We start from the raw sequence: 25492 nt of genomic DNA on the forward strand, positions 1-25492 counted from the left end.
ATGTTATAATCTATAGGGCTGGTGACATGTTATAATCTATAGGGCTGGTAACATGTTATAATCTATAGGGCTGGTGAACATGTTATAATCTATAGGGCTGGTAACATGTTATAATCTATAGGGCTGGTGACATGTTATAATCTATAGGGCTGGTAACATGTTATCTATAGGGCTGGTAACATGTTATCTATAGGGCTGGTGACATGTTATCTATAGGGCTGGTAACATGTTATAATCTATAGGGCTGGTGACATGTTATAATCTATAGGGCTGGTGACATGTTATAATCTATAGGGCTGGTGACATGTTATAATCTATAGGGCTGGTGACATGTTATAATCTATAGGGCTGGTGACATGTTATAATCTATAGGGCTGGTAACATGTTATAATCTATAGGGCTGGTGACATGTTATAATCTATAGGGCTGGTAACATGTTATAATCTATAGGGCTGGTGACATGTTATAATCTATAGGGCTGGTGACATGTTATCTATAGGGCTGGTGACATGTTATAATCTATAGGGCTGGTAACATGTTATAATCTATAGGGCTGGTGACATGTTATAATCTATAGGGCTGGTGACATGTTATAATCTATAGGGCTGGTGACATGTTATAATCTATAGGGCTGGTGACATGTTATAATCTATAGGGCTGGTGACATGTTATAATCTATAGGGCTGGTAACATGTTATAATCTATAGGGCTGGTAACATGTTATAATCTATAGGGCTGGTAACATGTTATAATCTATAGGGCTGGTAACATGTTATAATCTATAGGGCTGGTAACATGTTATAATCTATAGGGCTGGTAACATGTTATAATCTATAGGGCTGGTGACATGTTATAATCTATAGGGCTGGTAACATGTTATAATCTATAGGGCTGGTGACATGTTATAATCTATAGGGCTGGTGACATGTTATAATCTATAGGGCTGGTGACATGTTATAATCTATAGGGCTGGTAACATGTTATAATCTATAGGGCTGGTGACATGTTATAATCTATAGGGCTGGTGACATGTTATAATCTATAGGGCTGGTAACATGTTATAATCTATAGGGCTGGTAACATGTTATAATCTATAGGGCTGGTAACATGTTATAATCTATAGGGCTGGTGACATGTTATAATCTATAGGGCTGGTAACATGTTATAATCTATAGGGCTGGTGACATGTTATAATCTATAGGGCTGGTGACATGTTATCTATAGGGCTGGTAACATGTTATCTATAGGGCTGGTAACATGTTATAATCTATAGGGCTGGTGACATGTTATAATCTATAGGGCTGGTAACATGTTATAATCTATAGGGCTGGTGACATGTTATAATCTATAGGGCTGGTAACATGTTATAATCTATAGGGCTGGTAACATGTTATAATCTATAGGGCTGGTGACATGTTATAATCTATAGGGCTGGTGACATGTTATAATCTATAGGGCTGGTAACATGTTATAATCTATAGGGCTGGTAACATGTTATAATCTATAGGGCTGGTAACATGTTATAATCTATAGGGCTGGTGACATGTTATCTATAGGGCTGGTAACATGTTATCTATAGGGCTGGTAACATGTTATCTATAGGGCTGGTGACATGTTATCTATAGGGCTGGTAACATGTTATCTATAGGGCTGGTAACATGTTATCTATAGGGCTGGTGACATGTTATAATCTATAGGGCTGGTGACATGTTATAATCTATAGGGCTGGTAACATGTTATCTATAGGGCTGGTAACATGTTATAATCTATAGGGCTGGTAACATGTTATAATCTATAGGGCTGGTAACATGTTATCTATAGGGCTGGTAACATGTTATCTATAGGGCTGGTAACATGTTATAATCTATAGGGCTGGTGACATGTTATCTATAGGGCTGGTATCATAGTTATAATCTATAGGGCTGGTGACATGTTATAATCTATAGGGCTGGTGACATGTTATAATCTATAGGGCTGGTGGTGACATGCATCTGTTATAATCTATAGGGCTGGTAACATGTTATAATCTATAGGGCTGGTAACATGTTATCTATAGGGCTGGTGACATGTTATAATCTATAGGGCTGGTGACATGTTATAATCTATAGGGCTGGTGACATGTTATAATCTATAGGGCTGGTAACATGTTATAATCTATAGGGCTGGTGACATGTTATAATCTATAGGGCTGGTGACATGTTATCTATAGGGCTGGTGACATGTTATAATCTATAGGGCTGGTGACATGTTATAATCTATAGGGCTGGTGACATGTTATAATCTATAGGGCTGGTGACATGTTATAATCTATAGGGCTGGTAACATGTTATCTATAGGGCTGGTGACATGTTATAATCTATAGGGCTGGTGACATGTTATAATCTATAGGGCTGGTGACATGTTATAATCTATAGGGCTGGTAACATGTTATAATCTATAGGGCTGGTAACATGTTATCTATAGGGCTGGTAACATGTTATAATCTATAGGGCTGGTGACATGTTATAATCTATAGGGCTGGTGACATGTTATAATCTATAGGGCTGGTGACATGTTATCTATAGGGCTGGTAACATGTTATAATCTATAGGGCTGGTGACATGTTATAATCTATAGGGCTGGTAACATGTTATAATCTATAGGGCTGGTAACATGTTATAATCTATAGGGCTGGTGACATGTTATCTATAGGGCTGGTAACATGTTATAATCTATAGGGCTGGTGACATGTTATAATCTATAGGGCTGGTAACATGTTATCTATAGGGCTGGTGACATGTTATAATCTATAGGGCTGGTGACATGTTATAATCTATAGGGCTGGTGACATGTTATAATCTATAGGGCTGGTGACATGTTATAATCTATAGGGCTGGTAACATGTTATAATCTATAGGGCTGGTAACATGTTATAATCTATAGGGCTGGTAACATGTTATAATCTATAGGGCTGGTGACATGTTATCTATAGGGCTGGTGACATGTTATAATCTATAGGGCTGGTGACATGTTATCTATAGGGCTGGTAACATGTTATAATCTATAGGGCTGGTAACATGTTATAATCTATAGGGCTGGTGACATGTTATCTATAGGGCTGGTAACATGCATCTGTTATAATCTATAGGGCTGGTGACATGTTATAATCTATAGGGCTGGTAACGTGCATCTGTTATATGGTGTAATCTGTGGACCTGGGGGGTAACATCGTCAATCCATTAGATTTCTGCCGCTACTGAAAGTCTGTGTTCTGGGTTGTGGGTTCAATTCCCGTGGGGATCACATACACACGCTGAAAATGTCAAGTAAATGCTATAGGCTGAGCCATAATTTTAACTAGGCAAGTCAGTTAAGAACAAATTCTTATTTTCAATGACGGCCTAGGAACAGTGGGTTAATTGGTCTAGGAACAGTGGGTTAACTGGTCTAGGAACAGTGGGTTAACTGGTCTAGGAACAGTGGGTTAACTGTTTGTTCAGGGCAGAACAACAGATTTTACCTTGTTAACTCAGGGATTTGATCTGGCAACCTTCCGGTTACTAGTCCAACACTCTAACCACTAGGCTACCTGCTGTTACTAGTCCAACACTCTAACCACTGGCTACCTGCTGGTTACTAGTCCAACACTCTAACCATTAGGCTACCTGCTGGTTACTAGTCCAACACTCTAACCACTAGGCTACCTGCTGGTTACTAGTCCATAATCTATGCTGGTTACTGGGCTACCTGCTGGTTACTAGTCCAACACTCTAACCATTAGGCTACCTGCTGGTTATAATCCAACACTCTAACCACTAGGCTACCTGCTGGTTACTATGTCCAACGCTAACCACTAGGCTACCTGCTGGTTTACTAGTCCAACGCTCTAACCACTCTAGGCCATGCTGGTTACTAGTTCTAACCACTAGGCTGGTGCTGGTTATAATCCAACGCTCTAACCACTGGCTACCTGCTGGTTACTAGTCCAACGCTCTAACCACTAGGCCATGCTGGTTACTAGTCCAACGCTCTAACCACTAGGCTACCTGCTGGTTACTACCCATGCTCTAACCACTAGGCTACCTGCTGGTTACTAGTCAACGCTATAACCACTAGGCTACCTGCTGGTTGTTAGTCCAATCTCTAACCACTGGCTACCTGCTCTGTTACTAGTCCAACGCTCTAACCACTAGGCCATGCTGGTTACTAGTCCAACGCTCAACCACTAGGCTACCTGCTGGTTCTGCCAACGCTCTAACCACTAGGCCATGCTGGTTACTAGTCCAACGCTCTAACCACTAGGCTACCTGCTGTTAAGTAAATGCCTAACCACTGGCTACCTGCTGGTTACTAGTCCAACGCTCTAACCACTAGGCTACCTGCTGGTTACTAGTCCAACGCTCTAACCACTAGGCTACCTGCTGGTTACTGGTCCAACGCTCTAACCACTAGGCTACCTGCTGGTTAACTGGTCTACGAACCACTAGGCTACCTGCTGGTTACTAGTCCAACGCTCTAACCACTGGGCTACCTGCTGGTTACTAGTCAGAACAACCACTAGGCTACCTGCTGGTTAACTAGTCCAACGCTCTAACCACTGGCTACCTGCTGGTTACTAGTCCAACGCTCTAACCACTAGGCTACCTGCTGGTTACTAGTCCAACGCTCTAACCACTAGGCCACATGCTGGTTACTAGTCCAACGCTCTAACCACTAGGCCACATGCTGGTTACTAGTCCAACGCTCTAACCACTAGGCCACATGCTGGTTACTAGTCCAACGCTCTAACCACTAGGCCATGCTGGTTACTAGTCCAACGCTCTAACCACTAGGCTACCTGCTGGTTACTAGTCCAACGCTCTAACCACTAGGCTACCTGCTGGTTACTAGTCCAACGCTCTAACCACTAGGCTACCTGCTGGTTACTAGTCCAACGCTCTAACCACTAGGCTACCTGCTGGTTACTAGTCCAACGCTCTAACCACTAGGCTACCTGCTGGTTACTAGTCCAACGCTCTAACCACTAGGCTACCTGCTGGTTACTAGTCCAACGCTCTAACCACTAGGCTACCTGCTGGTTACTAGTCCAACGCTCTAACCACTAGGCTACCTGCTGGTTACTAGTCCAACGCTCTAACCACTAGGCTACCTGCTGGTTACTAGTCCAACGCTCTAACCACTAGGCTACCTGCTGGTTACTAGTCCAACGCTCTAACCACTAGGCTACCTGCTGGTTACTAGTCCAACGCTCTAACCACTAGGCTACCTGCTGGTTACTAGTCCAACGCTCTAACCACTAGGCTACCTGCTGGTTACTAGTCCAACGCTCTAACCACTAGGCTACCTGCTGGTTACTAGTCCAACGCTCTAACCACTAGGCTACCTGCTGGTTACTAGTCCAACGCTCTAACCACTAGGCTACCTGCTGGTTACTAGTCCAACGCTCTAACCACTAGGCTACCTGCTGGTTACTAGTCCAACGCTCTAACCACTAGGCTACCTGCTGGTTACTAGTCCAACGCTCTAACCACTAGGCCATGCTGCCGCCCCAATACTTGAGTCCACCAGATCGGATGCGTACCATACTGCACCGAGTCAAGCTGTACTGGACTGGTTACCATAGTTACTGGGTCTGTGCTGAAGAGGGCAATAATGAAAAGAAAATATCTGAGCCGGCGCATTACGTTTCGGGTCAGCACGACAGTTAGAAAATGGTCTCTTGGATTGGCTAAAATTGGACTGGCGAAAATGACACATTCAGTGGTGCTGGTGTGATATCCTCAAGTCGTCAGGCAACGAATCTGATAGGCTGAAGTAGTCAGGCAACGAATCTGATAGGCTGAAGTAGTCAGGCAACGGGTCTGATAGGCTGAAGTAGTCAGGCAACGGGTCTGATAGGCTGAAGTAGTCAGGAAACGGGTCTGAGGCTGAAGTAGTCAGGCAACGGGTCTGATAGGCTGAAACTAATCTGATAGGCTGAAGTAGTCAGGCAACTAATCTGAGGCTTAAGTAGTCAGGCAACGGGATCTGAGTCAGGCTGAAGGCTAGTCAGGCAACGGGTCTGATAGGCTGAAGTAGTCAGGCAACGGGTCTGAGGCTGAAGTAGTCAGGCAACGGGTCTGATAGGCTGAAGTAGTCAGGCAACGGGTCTGATAGGCTGAAGTAGTCAGGCAACGGGTCTGATAGGCTGAAGTAGTCAGGCAACGAATCTGATAGGCTGAAGTAGTCAGGCAACGAATCTGATAGGCTGAAGTAGTCAGGCAACGAATCTGATAGGCTGAAGTAGTCAGGCAACGAATCTGATAGGCTGAAGTAGTCAGGCAACGGGTCTGATAGGCTGAAGTAGTCAGGCAACGGGTCTGATAGGCTGAAGTAGTCAGGCAACGGGTCTGATAGGCTGAAGTAGTCAGGCAACGGGTCTGATAGGCTGAAGTAGTCAGGCAACGGGTCTGATAGGCTGAAGTAGTCAGGCAACGGGTCTGATAGGCTGAAGTAGTCAGGCAACGGGTCTGATAGGCTGAAGTAGTCAGGCAACGGGTCTGATAGGCTGAAGTAGTCAGGCAACGGGTCTGATAGGCTGAAGTAGTCAGGCAACGGGTCTGATAGGCTGAAGTAGTCAGGCAACGGGTCTGATAGGCTGAAGTAGTCAGGCAACGGGTCTGATAGGCTGAAGACGTCAGGCAACGGGTCGGATACTATGGCATTTGACTGTAGGGTAGAGGTCACACACATGGTGAGAGGTCAGCGATATAATGGCGGGCGAGAGTAGTCTTTCCTCTGGGGGTTCCTCTCTTAACAGGTGGTGACATCTTTATAGAATTTCACACATTCCAGCCATGTCATTGGCTCACAGTGACCACATGTCCCCTTCCAGAAACAACACCTGACATAGGCCCTACTCCCTAGGCCCTACTCCCTAGGCCCTACTCCCTAGGCCCTACTCCCTGGCCCCTACGCCTCTACACCTTGGGCTGGGCGGTATACCGTATTTTATGATATACCAGTATTGATGCAGGGATCGGTTTGGGTTTTTACCTTCTATACCTGTATTTGAATGTTTGGTTTGTTAATTGTGATACGCAGTGTGTAACATCTATTTTTATAGTTCACTCCGCTACTTAAGTCATTTCTCTCTGCTCTCACTCTCTCACTCTCTCACTCTTCTGTATTTCCACACAGACCTAACCACGCCCCCTGTCAATCAAGGCGCACACGAGTCACTTGTGTTCAGTCTGCGTGGTCAATGCAGCACATGCAACAATGTTGCTGACAACGACGTTGTTTTCACTTTGCTTCTTCATATAAACCTACTAACATTCTATAATGACACTAGTAGTTTGTCTTTTCTTAGCAAGTTGGGCCTATAATCTTGTGAGACGCTAATTGTTAGCTGCTAATGCTAGGTAGCTAGCTAATAAATGTACTCGGTCAGAGCAAACGTAGCTAGCTAATACAGCCTGATAATACCAGTGATGGTGTGGACCTAAATCAGCATGTTGTTTTGTGCAACAGTATCTTCTAAATCAAAGAGGAATATGCAAAGCAAGAATATGTTAGCTACATGAAGTAGCTAAGAGAGAACACGCAATGTAGCCAAAGCTTATAGGGTCCCCTAGGAAACACTTATCAACACTTTAGTTCCTACCCTGTCACAATAACTCCTCCCTGGCATTTTCATTTGTTGTCAAACAACACTGTATTCAATGTGCCCACCATTATATTCCAACTATAGAATTAGAAGAGTCATTCATATTTCCATGATTCCAACAGTTTCGCTCTAATTCGCAAGTCAGATTACAACTGCAACATTTGGTTAAAAATAAGTGCTAGATTATTTGCCCATATCGTGCAGTGCTACGAGGCCGTGTGGAAATTCTCTACTGGGCAGTGGTGCAAAGTTCTTCAGTAAAAATACTTTCAAGTACTACTCAAGTAGTTTTTTGGGGGGTATCTGTACTTTACTAGTTTTTTTTGACTACTTTTACTTCACTACATTCCTAAAGAAAATACTGTACTTTTTACTCCATACATTTTGACACCCAAAAGTACTAGCTACATTGTGAATGATTTAATTAACGAGACAGGAAATTGGACCAATTCACACACTTATCAAGAGAACATTCCTGGTCATCCCTACTGCCTCTGATCTGGAGGACTCATTAAACAGAGAATATCCCTGGTCATCCCTACTGCCTCTGATCTGTAGGACTCACTAAACAGAGAACATTCCTGGTCATCCCTACTGCCTCTGATCTGGAGGACTCATTAAACAGAGAATATCCCTGGTCATCCCTACTGCCTCTGATCTGGAGGACTCATTAAACAGAGAATATCCCTGGTCATCCCTACTGCCTCTGATCTGGTCATCCCCTGGTCATCCCTACTGCCTCTGATCTGGAGGACTCATTAAACAGAGAACATCCCTGGTCATCCCATCCCTACTGCCTCTGATCTGGAGGACTCATTAAACAGAGAACATCCCTGGTCATCCCTACCCTGGTCATCCTGATCTGGAGGACTCACTAAACAGAGAACATCCCTGGTCATCCCTACTGCCTCTGATCTGGAGGACTCACTAAACAGAGAACATCCCTGGTCATCCCTACTGCCTCTGATCTGGAGGACTCATCCCTAAACAGAGAATATCCCTGGTGACATCCACCCCTGGTCATCCCTACTGCCTCTGACCTGGAGGACTCACTAAACAGAACACCCCTGGTCATCCCTATCCTCTGGTCATCAGAGAACATCCCTACTGCCTCTGATCTGGAGGACTCACTAAACAGAGAACACCCTGGTCATCCCTACTGCCTCTGACCTGGAGGACTCACTAAACAGAGAACACCCCTGGTCATCCCTACTGCCTCTGGTCTGGAGGACTCACTAAACAGAGAACATCCCTATCCCTGCCTCTGATCTGGAGGACTCACTAAACAGAGAACATCCCTGGTCATCCCTACTGCCTCTGATCTGGCTGACTCACTAAACAGAGAACACCCCTGGTCATCCCTACTGCCTCTGACCTGGAGGACTCACTAAACAGAGAACACCCCTGGTCATCCCTACTGCCTCTGGTCTGGTGGGCTCACTAAACAGAGAACATCCCTACTGCCTCTGATCTGGAGGACTCACTAAACAGAGAACACCCCTGGTCATCCCTACTGCCTCTGACCTGGAGGACTCACTAAACAGAGAACACCCCTGGTCATCCCTACTGCCTCTGGTCTGGTGGACTCACTAAACGGAGAACATCCCTACTGCCTCTGATCTGGAGGACTCACTAAACAGAGAACACCCCTGGTCATCCCTACTGCCTCTGGTCTGGTGGACTCACTAAACGGAGAACATCCCTACTGCCTCTGATCTGGTGGACTCACTAAACAGAGAACATCTGGTGTGGCCGGGTGATTAACAAAATTATTTCACCTTTATTTAACCAGGTAGGCAAGTTGAGAACAAGTTCTCATTTGCAACTGTGACCTGGCCAAGATAAAGCAAAGCAGTTTGACAAATACAACAACACAGAGTTACACATGAAACAAACATACAATCAATAATACTGTAGAAAAAGTCTATATACAGCATGTACAAATGAGGTAAGATAAGGGAGGTAAGGCAATAAATAGGCCATGATGACGGGCTGATAGAAGGGAGGAAATTATTTGACCCTTCATGATTACGAGTTGCCCTCTGGAAAATCCCCTTCCCTCGCTGTCATCTCTCCTCCCCCTCCTCTCCATGTCACTTCTCCTCTTTCACCCCCATCCTGTCCTCCTCCTACCCCCTCCTCTCCCTTAACCACCCTGTCCTCTTCCCCTGTCCTCCTCCTCTCTCTGTCCTCCTCCCTGTCCTCCTCCTCCTCCCCCTGTCCTCCTCTCTCTTCCCCCTGTCCTCCTCTCTCTTCCCCCTGTCCTCCTCCTCCTCTCCCTGTCCTCCTCTCTCCTCTCCCTCTCCTCCTCCTCTCTCCTCTCCTTGTCCTCCTCCTCTCCTCTCCCTGTCCTCCTCTCTCCTCTCCCTGTCCTCCTCTCTCCTCTCCTTGTCCTCCTCCTCTCTTCTCTCCCTGTCCACCTCTCCCCCCTCCTGTCCTCCTCCCCTGTCGTCCTCTCTCCTCCTGCCCATGTCACCGGAACACAGACAGACCACCTGTCACAAAGACTAGTCCTCACAGTCAAGCCTACTGCGACAGTACTGAGACACACACAGTTTTAAAACCCTGCCAGAACCTGGTCTGGACAAGTTACATAATAATATTAAGCTTCTTTCTATCATCTGATATGAAACAATGTCACAATTAATCCATGTCACACTTTGAGGGGCCTACAAATCCCTGGAAACGTGGAGATTATATTTACATTATCTCTCTCTCATATATATATATATACTATATATACACATACATACATACATACATACATACATACATACATACATACATACATACATACATACATACATACATACATACATACATACAGTGGGGAGAACAAGTATTTGATACACTGGCGATTGCAGGTTTTCCTACTTACAAAGCATGTAGAGGTCTGTAATTTTTATCATAGGTACACTTCAACTGTGAGAGACGGAATCTAAAACAAAAATCCAGAAAATCACATTGTATGATTTTTAAGTCATTAATTAAAGGACAACCATCTCCACAGGTGGACAGTCTCTGAATGTCCGAGTGGCTTGGTTTTTGCTCTGACATTAATTGTCAACTGTGGGACCTAATATAGACAGGTGTGTGCCTTTCCAAATCATGTCCAATCAATTTAATTTACCACAGGTGCACTCCAAGTTGAAACACCTCAACGGTGATCAATGGAAACAGGATGCACCGGAGCTCAATTTCTAGTCTCATAGCAAAGGGTCTGATTACTTATGTAAAATAAGATTTGTTTTTTTATTTTTAAATTTGCAAACATTTGTGAACCTGTTTTCGCTTTGTCATTATGGGGAATTTTGTGTAGGTTGATGAGTAAAACAAAAATGGTTGATTCCATTATAGAACAAAGGCTGTAACGTAACAACATGTGGAAAAAGGTCAAGGGGTCTGAATGCACCGTACGTAAGCTACTGAGGATGCTTTAACCTGTGATTTAAATCACGAAGACACACAAAAGCCTGAAGGAGCCAGAGATGCTGATGGCCTTTACAGATTCTTCTGTTTTTATGCTCCTGAAGTTGTCAGTTACCTGGTTTACACCAGGCGTTGGTCACCTTTTTCCCATCTGGAACGTCAATTTATCTTTTGTACAGATCTGCGTGCCAGTTCTGATTTTTCATCTGTACATTTTCGTGGAAGAGTTTCATTTTTATTTTATAATAAAGGTTTTTGTATCTCAATCATTGTCATGTGATTTTCATTTAAAAAAGTATATCTAAAAAGAAAATTTGACAAATCTATAAGTATCTTTTATTTTGCCATTGCCAACTTATGTAAATACTTAATATTACGTTGGCTTCGCCATGGCCTGTCTGCAAGGAACTTGAATCATTGTATCAACTTAATCCAGCCTGAAGCTTGGCTAACACACTTGCAACATTGTATAGAATATTCTGGACCCTCAGAGTTTCCCAGGACAGTGAGCTACGCCACTAGGATATTTGTGCAAGGGATAACAAGTTACGCAGGTAGGCCTAGTTTTCTGACGTTTCCTCTGGATCAGTCCTCGAAAGGGAGAGAGAGCTGGAAATATTTTTCAAATACATTGAGGAACTATTGTAATTCTCAATGGATGTAAAAAAAAACAGACTTTGTTTAACTTGCTGTTTTGAGGTGAAGAAAACATTTGCATTGAGAAGCTCCACAGCTCATTGGTGGTGGTGAGTTAAGACCATCAGAAATACTAAATCAGATCCACAAATGGGCACATTTATAAGCCTACATTTGCACGCAGGCCAGGTAGCCTATAGGTCTACTTCTATGAGTAATCAGGTGCGAGTCCTTACTAAACATTGACAAAAACTCGTAAATGCTATGAAATAAACCCAAACTCGTTTCCTACAAGTGTAGCCTAGGTTGCGCAAACAAACAACGTGTCCACTCTGACAATGGCAACAGTAAAATACTGTAATATATTTAATGCATTAAGAGAAATGATGGTCAACAAACATTGTAGTTCAGAAATGATGGTAATTAAATGTACTACTGGTGTGCCATCCTCTTCACCTTTTTCAATGGACACCAGTGTTTTAAATATTTTTTATTTTTTTTATTTTTAGCAACTGATAAACAAAAAATGAGCGGTCCACCAATAGCCTATTGACCAGTTGACTAAATGGGGCCCTAGTTGGTTGGAGTCGTCATGTGAAATTCCCTACTGTATTGTGACTGTTTCCAGTGTTCCGGAACACCAACATTCCTGGTGCTTTTTTTTTTTTTTTTTCTCAGAACGACGTTGGCTCGGGCTCCGGCTTCATAACGGCTAGCTGCTAATGCTAGCCGACATGTTTGGGAGTATTACCGCAGGTTTTGCCTTTGGAATAATAGGCCTCAGATAAGCCCCTGACTCGCCTACCTAATCCTGCAGGCCTCATGGTGCATGCTGCACACCCTCCGTCCGAACTCGCATGTCTGATCAGTGATCTGCAGAGCCTCCTAGCAGTCTTGTGATGGTACAGCAGCATCCACAGGATCCAGACACCCATGCAGAACCCACAAGACATGCCACAAGGTCTCTTCACAGTCCCCAAGTCCAAAACAGACTATGGGGGGCGCACAGTACTACATAGAGCCGTGACTACATGGAACTCTATTCCACTTCAAGTAACTGATGCAGGCAAGTGAAATTAGATTTAAAAAACAGACTAAAAAAACACTTGGAACAGCGGGGACTGTGAAGCAACACAAACATTGACACACACACACACACACACACACACACACACACACACACACACACACACACACACACATGGATTTAGTACTGTAGATATGTGGTAGTGGTGGAGTAGGGGCCTGAGGGCACACAGTGTGTTGTGAAATCTGTGAATGTATTGTAACGTTTTTAAAATGGTACAAACTGCCTTCATTTGGCTGGACCCCAGGAAGAATAGCACCTGCCTTGGCAGCAACTAATGTGGATATTTGAATAAAAACAAATGTTTCCTTTCTGTCCTCTCTGTGGCCCCCAGCCTACACCAGCACAGCACAGCCAGCCAGTCAACAGTCAACAGCCAACAGCCAGCCAGGCAGAAATGCTGTTAGCTGGGTCATGTGCTGAAAGCCTGGATTAGGAGCAGGACACAGCCTGCCAGATCCAACTTAGGAAACACACACGGGCGCAAAGTAGGGTGAGCTGTATTCAGATTTTCATATCGTCATACCGTACCTTCTCTCATCCCAGGATTTACGGAATTACCGGCTTAGTACGCTAGGGGGCGCTAAAGGGGCAAGCGAAGCCCATTGGGTGTCTATTAACAGAATGCTAACAAAATGAGTACAAGCTAATTTCCATAGAGCCTGCTAGATAAATATGCTAATGGGCACAAACTAAACTAAACTAATTGCAACAACGGGCAATCCAGCTTACAAAGTTATACATGTATAAATTGTAACTACCGAATGTCATTTTTGTTAAGTTTGGACATTTACAAGTGAATGTGAACAAGAGACATTGTGCAAATGAACAAAGTTTTGAAGCATGCCACATTTTACCTGGAGCTAACTCTGCAGATAGCACAACTGGGTGATCTGAAAAGTCCTAGTCAATCGATCGATAATATAATAATACCTATAGCAAAAATGTTGTATTTTGAATATATAATCTGTAGAAACGATGAAGGGAAAGGTTCTGAATTTTTGTGAAACAGCACAGTTAAAGTATATGACAAATAGGAATCCAATATGGAAGATAGGAGGGATTGAGTGATACTGAAGGGCGTAACTAATAACGTTTAAAAATATACTGTGTCTGTAAACTGTATCCAGTCAAAATTTTGGACACCTACTAATTCAAGGGTTTTTCTTTATTTTTATTTTTTATTTTTCTACATTTGAGTAGGTTTGTGTCCTAACTTTTGACTGGTACTGTATGTTCAGAACTTTTGTGAAACCGCACAGTTAAAAATAATATATGGCAAACGGGGAAAAACTGGAATAAATGGGAGGGGTGGAGGGTAGTGGAAAGATTAAAAACAAACATGATTGTACAGTGCATTCGGAAAATACTCAGATCCCTTTACCTTGTCCACATTTTGTTACGTTACAGACTAATTCTTCTCATCAATCTTCACACAATACCCCATAATGACATCACAATACCCTATAATGACATCACAATTAGAGGTCGACAGATTATGATTTTCCCATACCGATAACGATTTATTGGAGGATAAAAAAAAGCCGATACCGATTAATCGGACGATTTTATAAATGTAAAAAAAAATAAAAAATAATAATATTAATAATAATAAAAAAAATGTATTTATATATAATACATATACACACACTTTTGTAATAATGACAATTGCAACAATACTGAATGTAAACTTTTATTTTAACTTAATATAATGCACATGGGCTTTTGGATGGGTGTTCTTAAGATGATTTCACAGGTTGGTATGTTTTGATTCAGCCGTTGCTGACCCCATGCTGACATATTTATCACAAATAAGACACCTTGCTTTCCCTGGTGCCAATTCCATGTAATAGTCCCACACTGGTGCTCTGCTTTTCTCTGCCATCTGTCAAACACACACTGCTCTGAAGTGACAATGATACTGAAGAGTCTGCTTAGGAGACAAATACTCTCAACTGTTTGAATAAAAATAGAGTTTAAGTTACCCGTGATGAATGTTGAAAACAAAAACTGTAATTTCTATATGCAAGAAATCCTATTTTAACCTGTTAAGTCGACCCTCTACTTTTTCGAACATTCTGTTAAAAATCGCGCAACATTTCAGCGCCCTGCTACTCAGGCCAGGAATATAGTACATGCATATGATTAGTATGTGTGGATAGAAAACACTCAGACGTTTATAAAACTGGTTAAATCACGGCTGTGACTATAACAGAACGTGCGTTTCATCGAAAAGTGCAGGAATATCTGATCACTGAAAATGGAAAAAAATATCCATCTGCGACTTCAAGGAATTGTTCAAAGTGAATTAAATGAGGCCGAGGTTGCAGTGCCTACAGCTTCCACACGTTGTCTAGAGTCTTGTCATTTGATTCGCAATTGATTCTTGGTCTAACCGAATCAAGGGAATCGATTCCCTCCGGTCTCTGACCGGATGTTTTGGTCAAGCTCTCTCAAAGACATTTTTTCGAAACCGACACCTATAGAATTGACATCGCCTCCTGATGAATTTTATCGCTTATTAACGTGTACTAATACCTAAAGTTGCATTACAAAAGTATTTCGAAGTGTTTTGTGAAAGTTTATCGTCGACTTTTTGAATTTAAAAAAATGACGTTACGTTATGAAACGCTATTTTTTTCCCGTTTATCACACAGTCTTCATAGATCGATATCTAGGCTATATATGGACCGATTTAATCGAAAAAAGACCCAATAGTGATTATGGGACATCTAGGAGTGCCAACAAAGAAGATGGTCAAAGGTAATGAATGTTTTATATTTTATTTGTGCGGTTTGTGTAGCGACGACTATGCTAATTATTTTGTTTACGTCCCCTGCGGGTCTTTTGGGGTGTTACATGCTATCAGATAATAGCTTCTCATGCTTTCGCCGAAAAGCATTTTAAAAATCTGACGTATTGCCTGGATTCACAACGAGTGTAGCTTTAATTCAATACCCTGCATGTGTATTTTAATGAACGTTTGAGTTTTAACTAATACTATTAGCATTTAGCATAGCGCATTTGCATTTCTAGAGCTCTAGATGGGACGCCTGCGTGCCAGGTAGGACCAAGAGGTTAATAATGGGCATGGTAAGAATTGACTAACAAAGTGCGAGTCATAATTCCCATGACACCTTCTAGCAAAATCTAAAAAGCTGTTCCGTCATTCATTTATTCCATAGGATATTTTTAGATTCACTTAAAATAAGGTCTGTGTTTCGTGTAGGCTTACACCTTGCCCATTGTATAACTGTGTTGATATCTTGTCCTATGGATAACTCTGATCAATATTGGCTAAATATATGCAAATATCTTTTTTTTTTGTAGAGTGGATTTCTGAAAATATTTTGACAAACTTTACCATATCCTAGTGAGATTTACACGGGTACCAAAACTCAGGAGGTTTAAGCCTGAACGAAACACAGACCTTATTGGAAGTAGATCAAGAAATTCTCTATGGAAGACATGAACAGAGGCGGTTTAAGCACGAAACACAGACCTTATTGGAAGTAGATCAAGACGTTCTCTATGGAAGACATGAACAGAGGAGGTTTAAGCACGAAACACAGACCTTATTGGGAGTAGATCAAGACATTCTCTATTGAAGACATGAACAGAGGCGGTTTAAGCACGAAACACAGACCTTATTGGAAGTAGATCAAGACATTCTCTATTGAAGACATGAACAGAGGCGGTTTAAGCACGAAACACAGACCTTATTGGGAGTAGATCAAGACATTCTCTATTGAAGACATGAACAGAGGCGGTTTAAGCACGAAACACAGACCTTATTGGAAGTAGATCAAGACATTCTCTATTGAAGACATGAACAGAGGCGGTTTAAGCACGAAACACAGACCTTATTGGAAGTAGATCAAGACATTCTCTATGGAGGACATGAACAGAGGTGGTTTAAGCACGAAACACAGACCTTATTGGAAGTAGATCAAGACATTCTCTATGGAGGACATGAACAGAGGTGGTTTAAGCACGAAACACAGACCTTATTGGAAGTAGATCAAGACATTCTCTATGGAGGACATGAACAGAGGTGGTTTAAGCACGAAACACAGACCTTATCTGAAGTAGATCAAGACATTCTCTATGGAGGACATGAACAGAGGCGGTTTAAGAACGAAACACAGACCTTATCGGAAGTAGATCAAGACGTTCTCTATTGAAGACATGAACAGAGGAGGTTTAAGCACGAAACACAGACCTTATTGGAAGTAGATCAAGACGTTCTCTATTGAAGACATGAACAGAGGAGGTTTAAGCACGAAACACAGACCTTATTGGAAGTAGATCAAGACATTCTCTATTGAAGACATGAACAGAGGCGGTTTAAGCACGAAACACAGACCTTATTGGAAGTAGATCAAGACATTCTCTATTGAAGACATGAACAGAGGCGGTTTAAGCACGAAACACAGACCTTATTGGAAGTAGATCAAGACATTCTCTATTGAAGACATGAACAGAGGCAGTTTAAGCACGAAACACAGACCTTATTGGAAGTAGATCAAGACATTCTCTATTGAAGACATGAACAGAGGCAGTTTAAGCACGAAACACAGACCTTATTGGAAGTAGATCAAGACATTCTCTATTGAAGACATGAACAGAGGCGGTTTAAGCATGAAACACAGACCTTATTGGAAGTAGATCAAGACATTCTCTATTGAAGACATGAACAGAGGCGGTTTAAGCACGAAACACAGACCTTATTGGAAGTAGATCAAGACGTTCTCTATTGAAGACATGAACAGAGGCGGTTTAAGCACGAAACACAGACCTTATTGGAAGTAGATCAAGACATTCTCTATTGAAGACATGAACAGAGGCGGTTTAAGCATGAAACACAGACCTTATTGGAAGTAGATCAAGACATTCTCTATTGAAGACATGAACAGAGGCGGTTTAAGCACGAAACACAGACCTTATTGGGAGTAGATCAAGACATTCTCTATTGAAGACATGAACAGAGGCGGTTTAAGCACGAAACACAGACCTTATTGGAAGTAGATCAAGACATTCTCTATTGAAGACATGAACAGAGGAGGTTTAAGCACGAAACACAGACCTTATCTGAAGTAGATCAAGACATTCTCTATTGAAGACATGAACAGAGGCGGTTTAAGCATGAAACACAGACCTTATTGGAAGTAGATCAAGACATTCTCTATTGAAGACATGAACAGAGGCGGTTTAAGCACGAAACACAGACCTTATTGGGAGTAGATCAAGACATTCTCTATTGAAGACATGAACAGAGGCGGTTTAAGCACGAAACACAGACCTTATTGGAAGTAGATCAAGACATTCTCTATTGAAGACATGAACAGAGGAGGTTTAAGCACGAAACACAGACCTTATCTGAAGTAGATCAAGACATTCTCTATTGAAGACATGAACAGAGGCGGTTTAAGCATGAAACACAGACCTTATTGGAAGTAGATCAAGACATTCTCTATTGAAGACATGAACAGAGGCGGTTTAAGCACGAAACACAGACCTTATTGGGAGTAGATCAAGACATTCTCTATTGAAGACATGAACAGAGGCGGTTTAAGCACGAAACACAGACCTTATTGGAAGTAGATCAAGACATTCTCTATTGAAGACATGAACAGAGGCGGTTTAAGCACGAAACACAGACCTTATCTGAAGTAGATCAAGACATTCTCTATTGAAGACATGAACAGAGGCGGTTTAAGCATGAAACACAGACCTTATTGGAAGTAGATCAAGACATTCTCTATTGAAGACATGAACAGAGGCGGTTTAAGCACGAAACACAGACCTTATTGGAAGTAGATCAAGACATTCTCTATTGAAGACATGAACAGAGGAGGTTTAAGCACGAAACACAGACCTTATTGGAAGTAGATCAAGACATTCTCTATTGAAGTCATGAACAGTAAAATAAGGAGAAGGAACCCCTTTCAAGTTCAGCCGCAAAGTTATTACAGGAATTAAAACGCGTTGACTATTTCTTTAAACCATATACCTTTTGACTATTACGAGCCTGCTGCTGCCTACCACCCCTCAGTCAGACTGCTCTATCAAATATCAAATCATAGACTTAACTATAATAAACACACAGAAATATGAGCCTTAGGACAAATCCGGAAACTATCACCTCGAAAACAAAACGTTTATTCCGTTCCGTATTTTATCTAACGGGTGGCATCCATGAGTCTAAATATTCCTGTTACATTGCGCAACCTTCAATGTTATGTCCTAATTACGTAAAATTCTGGCAAATTAGTTCGCAAAGAGCCAGGCTGTCCATAGAATCTTGTTTCTCATGGTCTGAGAGTCCTTTAGGTGCCTTTTGGTTAACTCTAAGCGGGCTGTCATGTGCTCCTTTACCGAGGAGTGGCTTCCACAGGTGGACTCCAATCAAGTTGTAGAAACATCAAGAATGAACAATGAAAGGAAACAAGATGAATCTGAGCTCAATTTCGAATCTCATAGCAAAGTGTCAGAAATGTTTATTTTTTACCTTTATTTAACTAGGCAGGTAAGTTAAGAGCACATTCTTATTTACAAAGCCTAGGAACAGTGGGTTAACTGTCTTGTTTAGGGGCAGAAGGGGATTTGATCTAGCAACCTTTCGGTTACTGGCCCAACACTCTAACCACGAGGCTACCTGCCGCCCCTTTTAAATTTTTTAAAATAAATTTGCAACATTTTCTAAGCCTGTTTTTGTTCTGTCATTATGGGGTAGATTGATGAAGGGGAAAAGTAATTGAATACCTTTTTTTTAGAAAAAGTCTGTACCGTAAAACATTTGGGGGGAAAAAGTCAAGGGGTTTGAATACTTTCCGAATGCGCTGTTATGAGCTGGAAGCTGATAGGCTTAAGTGTTCATTAGTTTACTCCCATTGGGGAGCCTGGCTACCCAGACTCCTTGCTCTGGCCAAACGATACGCCTCGTTCGTGGAAGTTAGTTCCAGACTGTGGAAAAGAAACGGAGTACAACCCCAACCCTTCACCGAATGTGAACACATAGAGTTTGAGTTTAGATCGATCAGCTTTTCCAAACCCTCAAAGCAACATTTAAAATAAATATTGATCACACAGGAACTGTGGCTCGATTTTGATTGTATTGAAAAGGTGATTAGTTGAGTATTGGTTGTGTCAAATGTGGAAATGATGACTGTACAGGTTTTTTAAGTAGAGACTACAGATTGTTGGTGTGATATGACTTCTAATGTCTTCAGGTGTCCGCATGCTTCCAAGCCATGCTTCCAGGCCATGCTTCCAGGCCATGCTTCCAGGCCATGCTTCCAGGCCATGCTTCCAGGCCATGCTTCCAGGCCATGCTTCCAGGCCATGCTTCCAGGCCATGCTTCCAGGCCATGCTTCCAAGCCATGCTTCCAAGCCATGCTTCCAGGTCATGCTTCCAGGCCATGCTTCCAAGCCATGCTTCCAAGCCAAAATAGTTCTGAAGAGTTTGTGCATATTTTATGCCGCCATTTTGTGATGTTTTGAACGTCGTGAGTTAAAGTTTTTTTTTGTCTGTTTGGCCATTTTTCTTTTTTCTGTAATCCGAAGTTCAGAAGTCTATGCCCCTTTGGTCAATTATAGGGATTCTTCAATAGTCTTATTTTCATTCCACGAGAGACAACTCGTTTTCATGCACTTTTTTTGTTGCTGTTTTGAAATACTTGCACCCAAATCTTAGTTAGATGTAAAATTGTGCGACTAGGATCTTCTCGGCAAACACGTCAATTTATGACAGATTTCTGGAGTTAATTAATTCTGAATATTTTGTAAGATGTGTAATACTGGCTATGACATCTCAAAATAGTACTATTGTTGCTTTTTTTTTTTCCTTTATCAAGCGAAGGTCTTTTAAGGAAGTATGCGAGCACACTCGTTGGGTTTCGGCTAGGCACCAATGACATAGCGCCCCCATAGGTTGAAGAGGTTAAGGAAGTATGCGAGCACACTCGTTGGGTTTCGGCTAGGCGCCAATGACATAGCGCCCCCATAGGTTGAAGAGGTTAAGGAAGTATGCGAGCACACTCGTTGGGTTTCGGCTAGGCGCCAATGACATAGCGCCCCCATAGGTTGAAGAGGTTAAGGAAGTATGCGAGCACACTCTAGGCGCCAGCCGAACTGAAACAGGCTTTAGTAGTAACACACACGTAGTTATGTGGTACAAACATTTTGTATTTGCATTTATTACAGATCCCCATTTAGCTGTTGCCAAGGCAGCAGCTACTCTTCCTGAGGTCCAAACACATTTAAAGCACTTACGTTACATTTACATCCTAAAAAAAGATAGAACAGTACATCAAACATTTTGTGGTGTGTCCTGATTTACAAAGCCTTACAAAACAGTTGTATTTCCACATGCAATGTCCTCCAGAGCAGATTGTTCTCCCACTAACAACTGTCTCCTCAGACACCGGAGAGGGTTGACCTGTCATGTATTTCAACACCAGGACCGGACTTACCCAACAGCACAGCGCAGGAGAGAGTTGACCTGTCATGTATTTCAACTCCAGGACCGGACTTACCCAACAGCGCAGGAGAGAGTTGACCTGTCATGTATTTCAACTCCAGGACCGGACTTACCCAACAGCACAGCGCAGGAGAGAGTTGACCTGTCATGTATTTCAACACCAGGACCGGACTTACCCAACAGCACAGCGCAGGAGAGAGTTGATTTGTTTCTTGTTCTAAAGGTTTTTGTTTTTGGTCATGTTAAGGCTACGCTGGAAATTGTGTTTGCGAGAGAGTGAAAGAGATGCCATTTGTACGTCCCCAGCTGTTGTCAACCTGACTAACATTTTTTACTAGGCGCTGAGATGATTTATGAAAGTGTGTCTGTGTGGGTCCTGCACAGACTTACTGTGTGTTTGTGTAAGAGCTTTTAAAGCAAGTTTCTGGCAGAGTTGTTGTCATTCCTGAGGCCCCCCCCCCATTGTGGTTAGCTGGAGTTTGGTGTGTTTGTTCTTCCTCGCCTTGCAAAGACGGTTACCCCCCCCCACCTTCCCCACCGCCGCCGGCGTCAAGGCAACAGGTGCAACGCACCCAGGGGTCCTGTGTTCTGATTGGTTGAACATTGCTGGACGCACAACCAATGTCCAACCATGGTCCACGAGCAAAAGCAATGTCTTATTTCACTACAGGATTACAAATAGACAGAAATAGTTAGTGGTGGTGGTGTTGTTGTTTTTCGTTTCATTGTTCTGTTCAGAGAAGTTTAAAAGCATTGGATTGGTGTGAGCTAGAGGGATTTTACACAACAGTACACGAGGGGAAGTGAACAAGTGCACACTAACGAGTGAGTGAGAGGAGAAGGGAGAGGGGCGAGGGGAGACTGACGCGAGGGGAGACTGACGCGAGGGGAGACTGACGCGAGGGGAGACTGACGCGAGGGGAGACTGACGCGAGGGGAGACTGACGCGAGGGGAGACTGACGCGAGGGGAGACTGACGCGAGGGGAGACTGACGCGAGGGGAGACTGACGCGAGGGGAGACTGACGCTGGAGACTGACGCGAGGGGAGACTGACGCGAGGGGAGACTGACGCGAGGGGAGACTGACGCGGGAGACTGACGCGAGGGAGACTGACGCGAGGGGAGGGGCGAGGGGAGACTGAGGGGAGGGGCGAGGGGAGACTGACGCGAGGAGAGACTGACATGAGGGGAGGGGAGACTGACGCGAGGGGAGACTGACGCGAGGGGAGGGGCGAGGGGAGACTGACGCGAGGAGAGACTGACATGAGAAGAGGGGCGAGGGGAGACTGACGTGAGGAGAGGGGCGAGGGGAGACTGACGCGAGGGGAGACTGACGCGAGGGTAGAAGGAAACTTAACAGCTCCTCTCCTCTCAGACTAGCAGGCAACATGAGAGAGAGAGATGCAGCATGGCACCACGGCACACAGCAAGTCACCCACAGCTACCCCAAGTCTGAGCCTCACGACCGCACCAGACACATACCAGACTTCCAATGCTGGTGTGTGTGCATTCTCTTGTCAGAGGAAGTTGGTTTGATGTTGATGTGTTCTCCTTGTAAACTAAATATGCCAGATACAGTTGTGGAGGGAGGCTGGAGGGAGGCTGGAGGGAGGCTGGAGGGAGGCTGAGGAGGGAGGCTGAGGAGGGAGGCTGAGGAGGGAGGCTGGAGGGAGGCTGGAAGGAGGTGCTCATTTTGGAAGTGGGTTGCTTCTTTTGAATCCGACACGGAGCAGACCTTTTTGCTGACAAGTTTCTGAAATACCAGCCCATTGTCACGCCTGAACAGCCTTGTTTATCAGTACAAACCTGTAGACCTTTGAAATGTTTCGTAGAGATATGCATAGATATTTGAATATGCAATGGATGTTAGTATTCAAGTGGGTGTAGAATGTGTTTTTTAAAATATTTTTATAAGCCTATTTTTTTTAACCAACAATTTTCCTAAAATGAAATGTAAATATCCACGTGTCGTTGTTACCTACAAGGATATACCATGACATCTTCAAATTATTAGTTTAATAAAAACAACATTTTGAATGTTGAGTCGTGCGTCCTCTAAAACATGACCCGCCAAACCGCACTCCTTAAAACCCGCCAGCTGAACCCTGAAGCAACCCCCACCAATGTGTCGGAGGAAACACTGTTAATAAACTGGTGACCTGGGTCTGCCTGCAGGCACCTCGCCTGCCACAAGGAGACAAATAAAGCCCCCTGGCCAAACCCTAGTGGTTAGTGTTGGGCCAGTAATCGAAAGGTTGCTGAATCGAATCCCGAGCTAACAAGGTAAAAATCTGTCGTTCTGCGCCTAAACAAGGAAGTTAACCCACTGTTCCCCGGGCACCGAAGACATGGATGTTGATTGGATGTTGATTAAGGCAGCCCCCTCCCCGTACCTCTCTGATTCAGAGGGGAAGACGTGGATGTTGATTCAGAGGGGAAGACATAGATGTTGATTGGGCCTGTTCAGGGGCAGAACGACAGATTTGTACCTTGTCAGCTCGGGGGTTTGAACTCACAACCTTCCGGTTACTAGTCCAACGCTCTAACCACTAGGCTACGCTGCCGGTAGGTATCCCCCCTTATCTTAACCCGGGCGACTCTGGGCCAATTGTGCGCCGTCCTATGGGACTCCCGGCCAAGGCCGTGGCACAGCCCGGGGATGAACCCGGGTCTGTGCCACTCGGGAGGCTTCAATGTAGTTATGTTGGGTATAAAAAAAGACTGGTACCCTTCAACGTGTGTAGCTTGTTGTTTGTGTTGGTCAATCAAAGCTGCAAAGAGGCTCAATGTGTAGCAAGTGTAGGGACAGTTCACTAATGCAATGCAAGATGGTGGAAAATTACCAAATATTAAAAGGAGTAGGTTGCAATGAGCAATCAACAGGTAGGTAGGCGGTTATTTTATCTGGTTGGGGTTGGGGAGAATATGCTAAATGTGAGCCTCAATTAGCTTAGCTGGGTTACTGGGTCTCTCTAGGCTATTCCAGTCAAGACAGGCACTGTTATATGAGATGATGTTTTTAATATGGCGGCTGCTACAAGTTAGCTAGGTAGCCTTGGCTATTGCCAAGTAGCATCTCTCACTGTGCCTCTGTCGCTCACATCTCACCGACACCTCCCCTCGCACAGCAGCGCTCAGGTTTAAAAAAAACCATAGATGCACTATGCCAGAGCTGCCAACTCTCGCGCATTGGGCCGTGAGACACACGCATTTGACTCTCTTCATCTCACGCTCTCTCACGGCACACCTCTTATATATCACAAGAACTACTGGTTTTAGTTTTAGTTTTCTCTGGTCTTGGCCATTGTGGAGAGGTTGGAGTCTGTTTGATTGAGTGTGTGGACAGGTGTCTTTTATACAGGTAACGAGTTCAAACAGGTGCAGTTAATTCAGGTAATGAGTGGAGAACAGGAGGGCTTCTTAAAGAAAAACTAACAGGTCTGTGAGAGGCGGAATTCTTACTGGTTGGTAGGTGATCAAATACTTATGTCATGCAATGAAATGAAAATTAATTACTTAAAAATCATACAATGTGATTTTCTTGATTTTTGTTTTAGATTCCGTCTCTCACAGTTGAAGTGTACCTATGATAAAAATTACAGACCTCTACATGCTTTGTATGTAGGAAACACTGCCGATTTTTGCAGGTTATCAAATACTTGTTCTCCCCACTGTGTGTGTGTGTATATATATATATAAATAAAACATTTTTTTTAACTAGGCAAGACTATATGACTGCTGCAATGATAACCATGGTCACTGTAGTATAATGGTTGTTATGGGTATCATGGCTGTTGCCGTGTTAATGATTGCTGAAAAGAGACGGATCAGGCAGACACAAAGACTGGAAGAAAGACCGACGGAGTACTCTAAAAGGCTGTTCCTAGATCAGCCCAGAGTGAACAGACCGACACCAGTAATCTGGCCTTTTTTATTTTTTAGATCGCATAACTCTTAACAGCTGGCCATAGATCAGCTTGGAAAGCGATCACTGTTTTTGCGTCGTTGTTTTGTTGTGAGAGCTGGTGTCTGCCTGTGAGGCGAGGGCAGCATAAAACATACTGTTCACCTCCTCTTTTTGAAACGAGGGATTGTGCCACAGAGAGGCAGAGAAGAGGCAGGAAAATGAACCAGATTGTGTGTATGTGTGTTTTGCATATTGCAGACTCAGACCTGCGAGTAGTAGGCTGTGACGGTCATGGATTTTTTGGGGGATGATGGTTATTGTCC

General features: G+C 43.4%; 1 protein-coding gene across 47 annotated transcripts in view; it reads left to right on the forward strand.

The window, feature by feature from the left end:
- The window catches only part of LOC127911826 (sodium-dependent phosphate transporter 2-like), a 128966-nt gene that overhangs the window by 14107 nt on the left and 89367 nt on the right, over positions 1-25492 (forward strand). The window contains exon 2 of one of the 47 annotated variants that reach the window (XM_052479708.1): positions 13114-13272. The exons of the other annotated variants lie outside the window; for them this stretch is intronic. The gene's annotated coding sequence lies outside the window, so the exon portion shown is untranslated. The remainder of the gene's footprint in view (positions 1-13113; positions 13273-25492) is intronic. 47 annotated transcript variants of the gene reach the window in all.

Source organism: Oncorhynchus keta, chromosome 25 (assembly GCF_023373465.1).
Source record: "Oncorhynchus keta strain PuntledgeMale-10-30-2019 chromosome 25, Oket_V2, whole genome shotgun sequence".
NCBI lineage: Eukaryota > Metazoa > Chordata > Actinopteri > Salmoniformes > Salmonidae > Oncorhynchus > Oncorhynchus keta.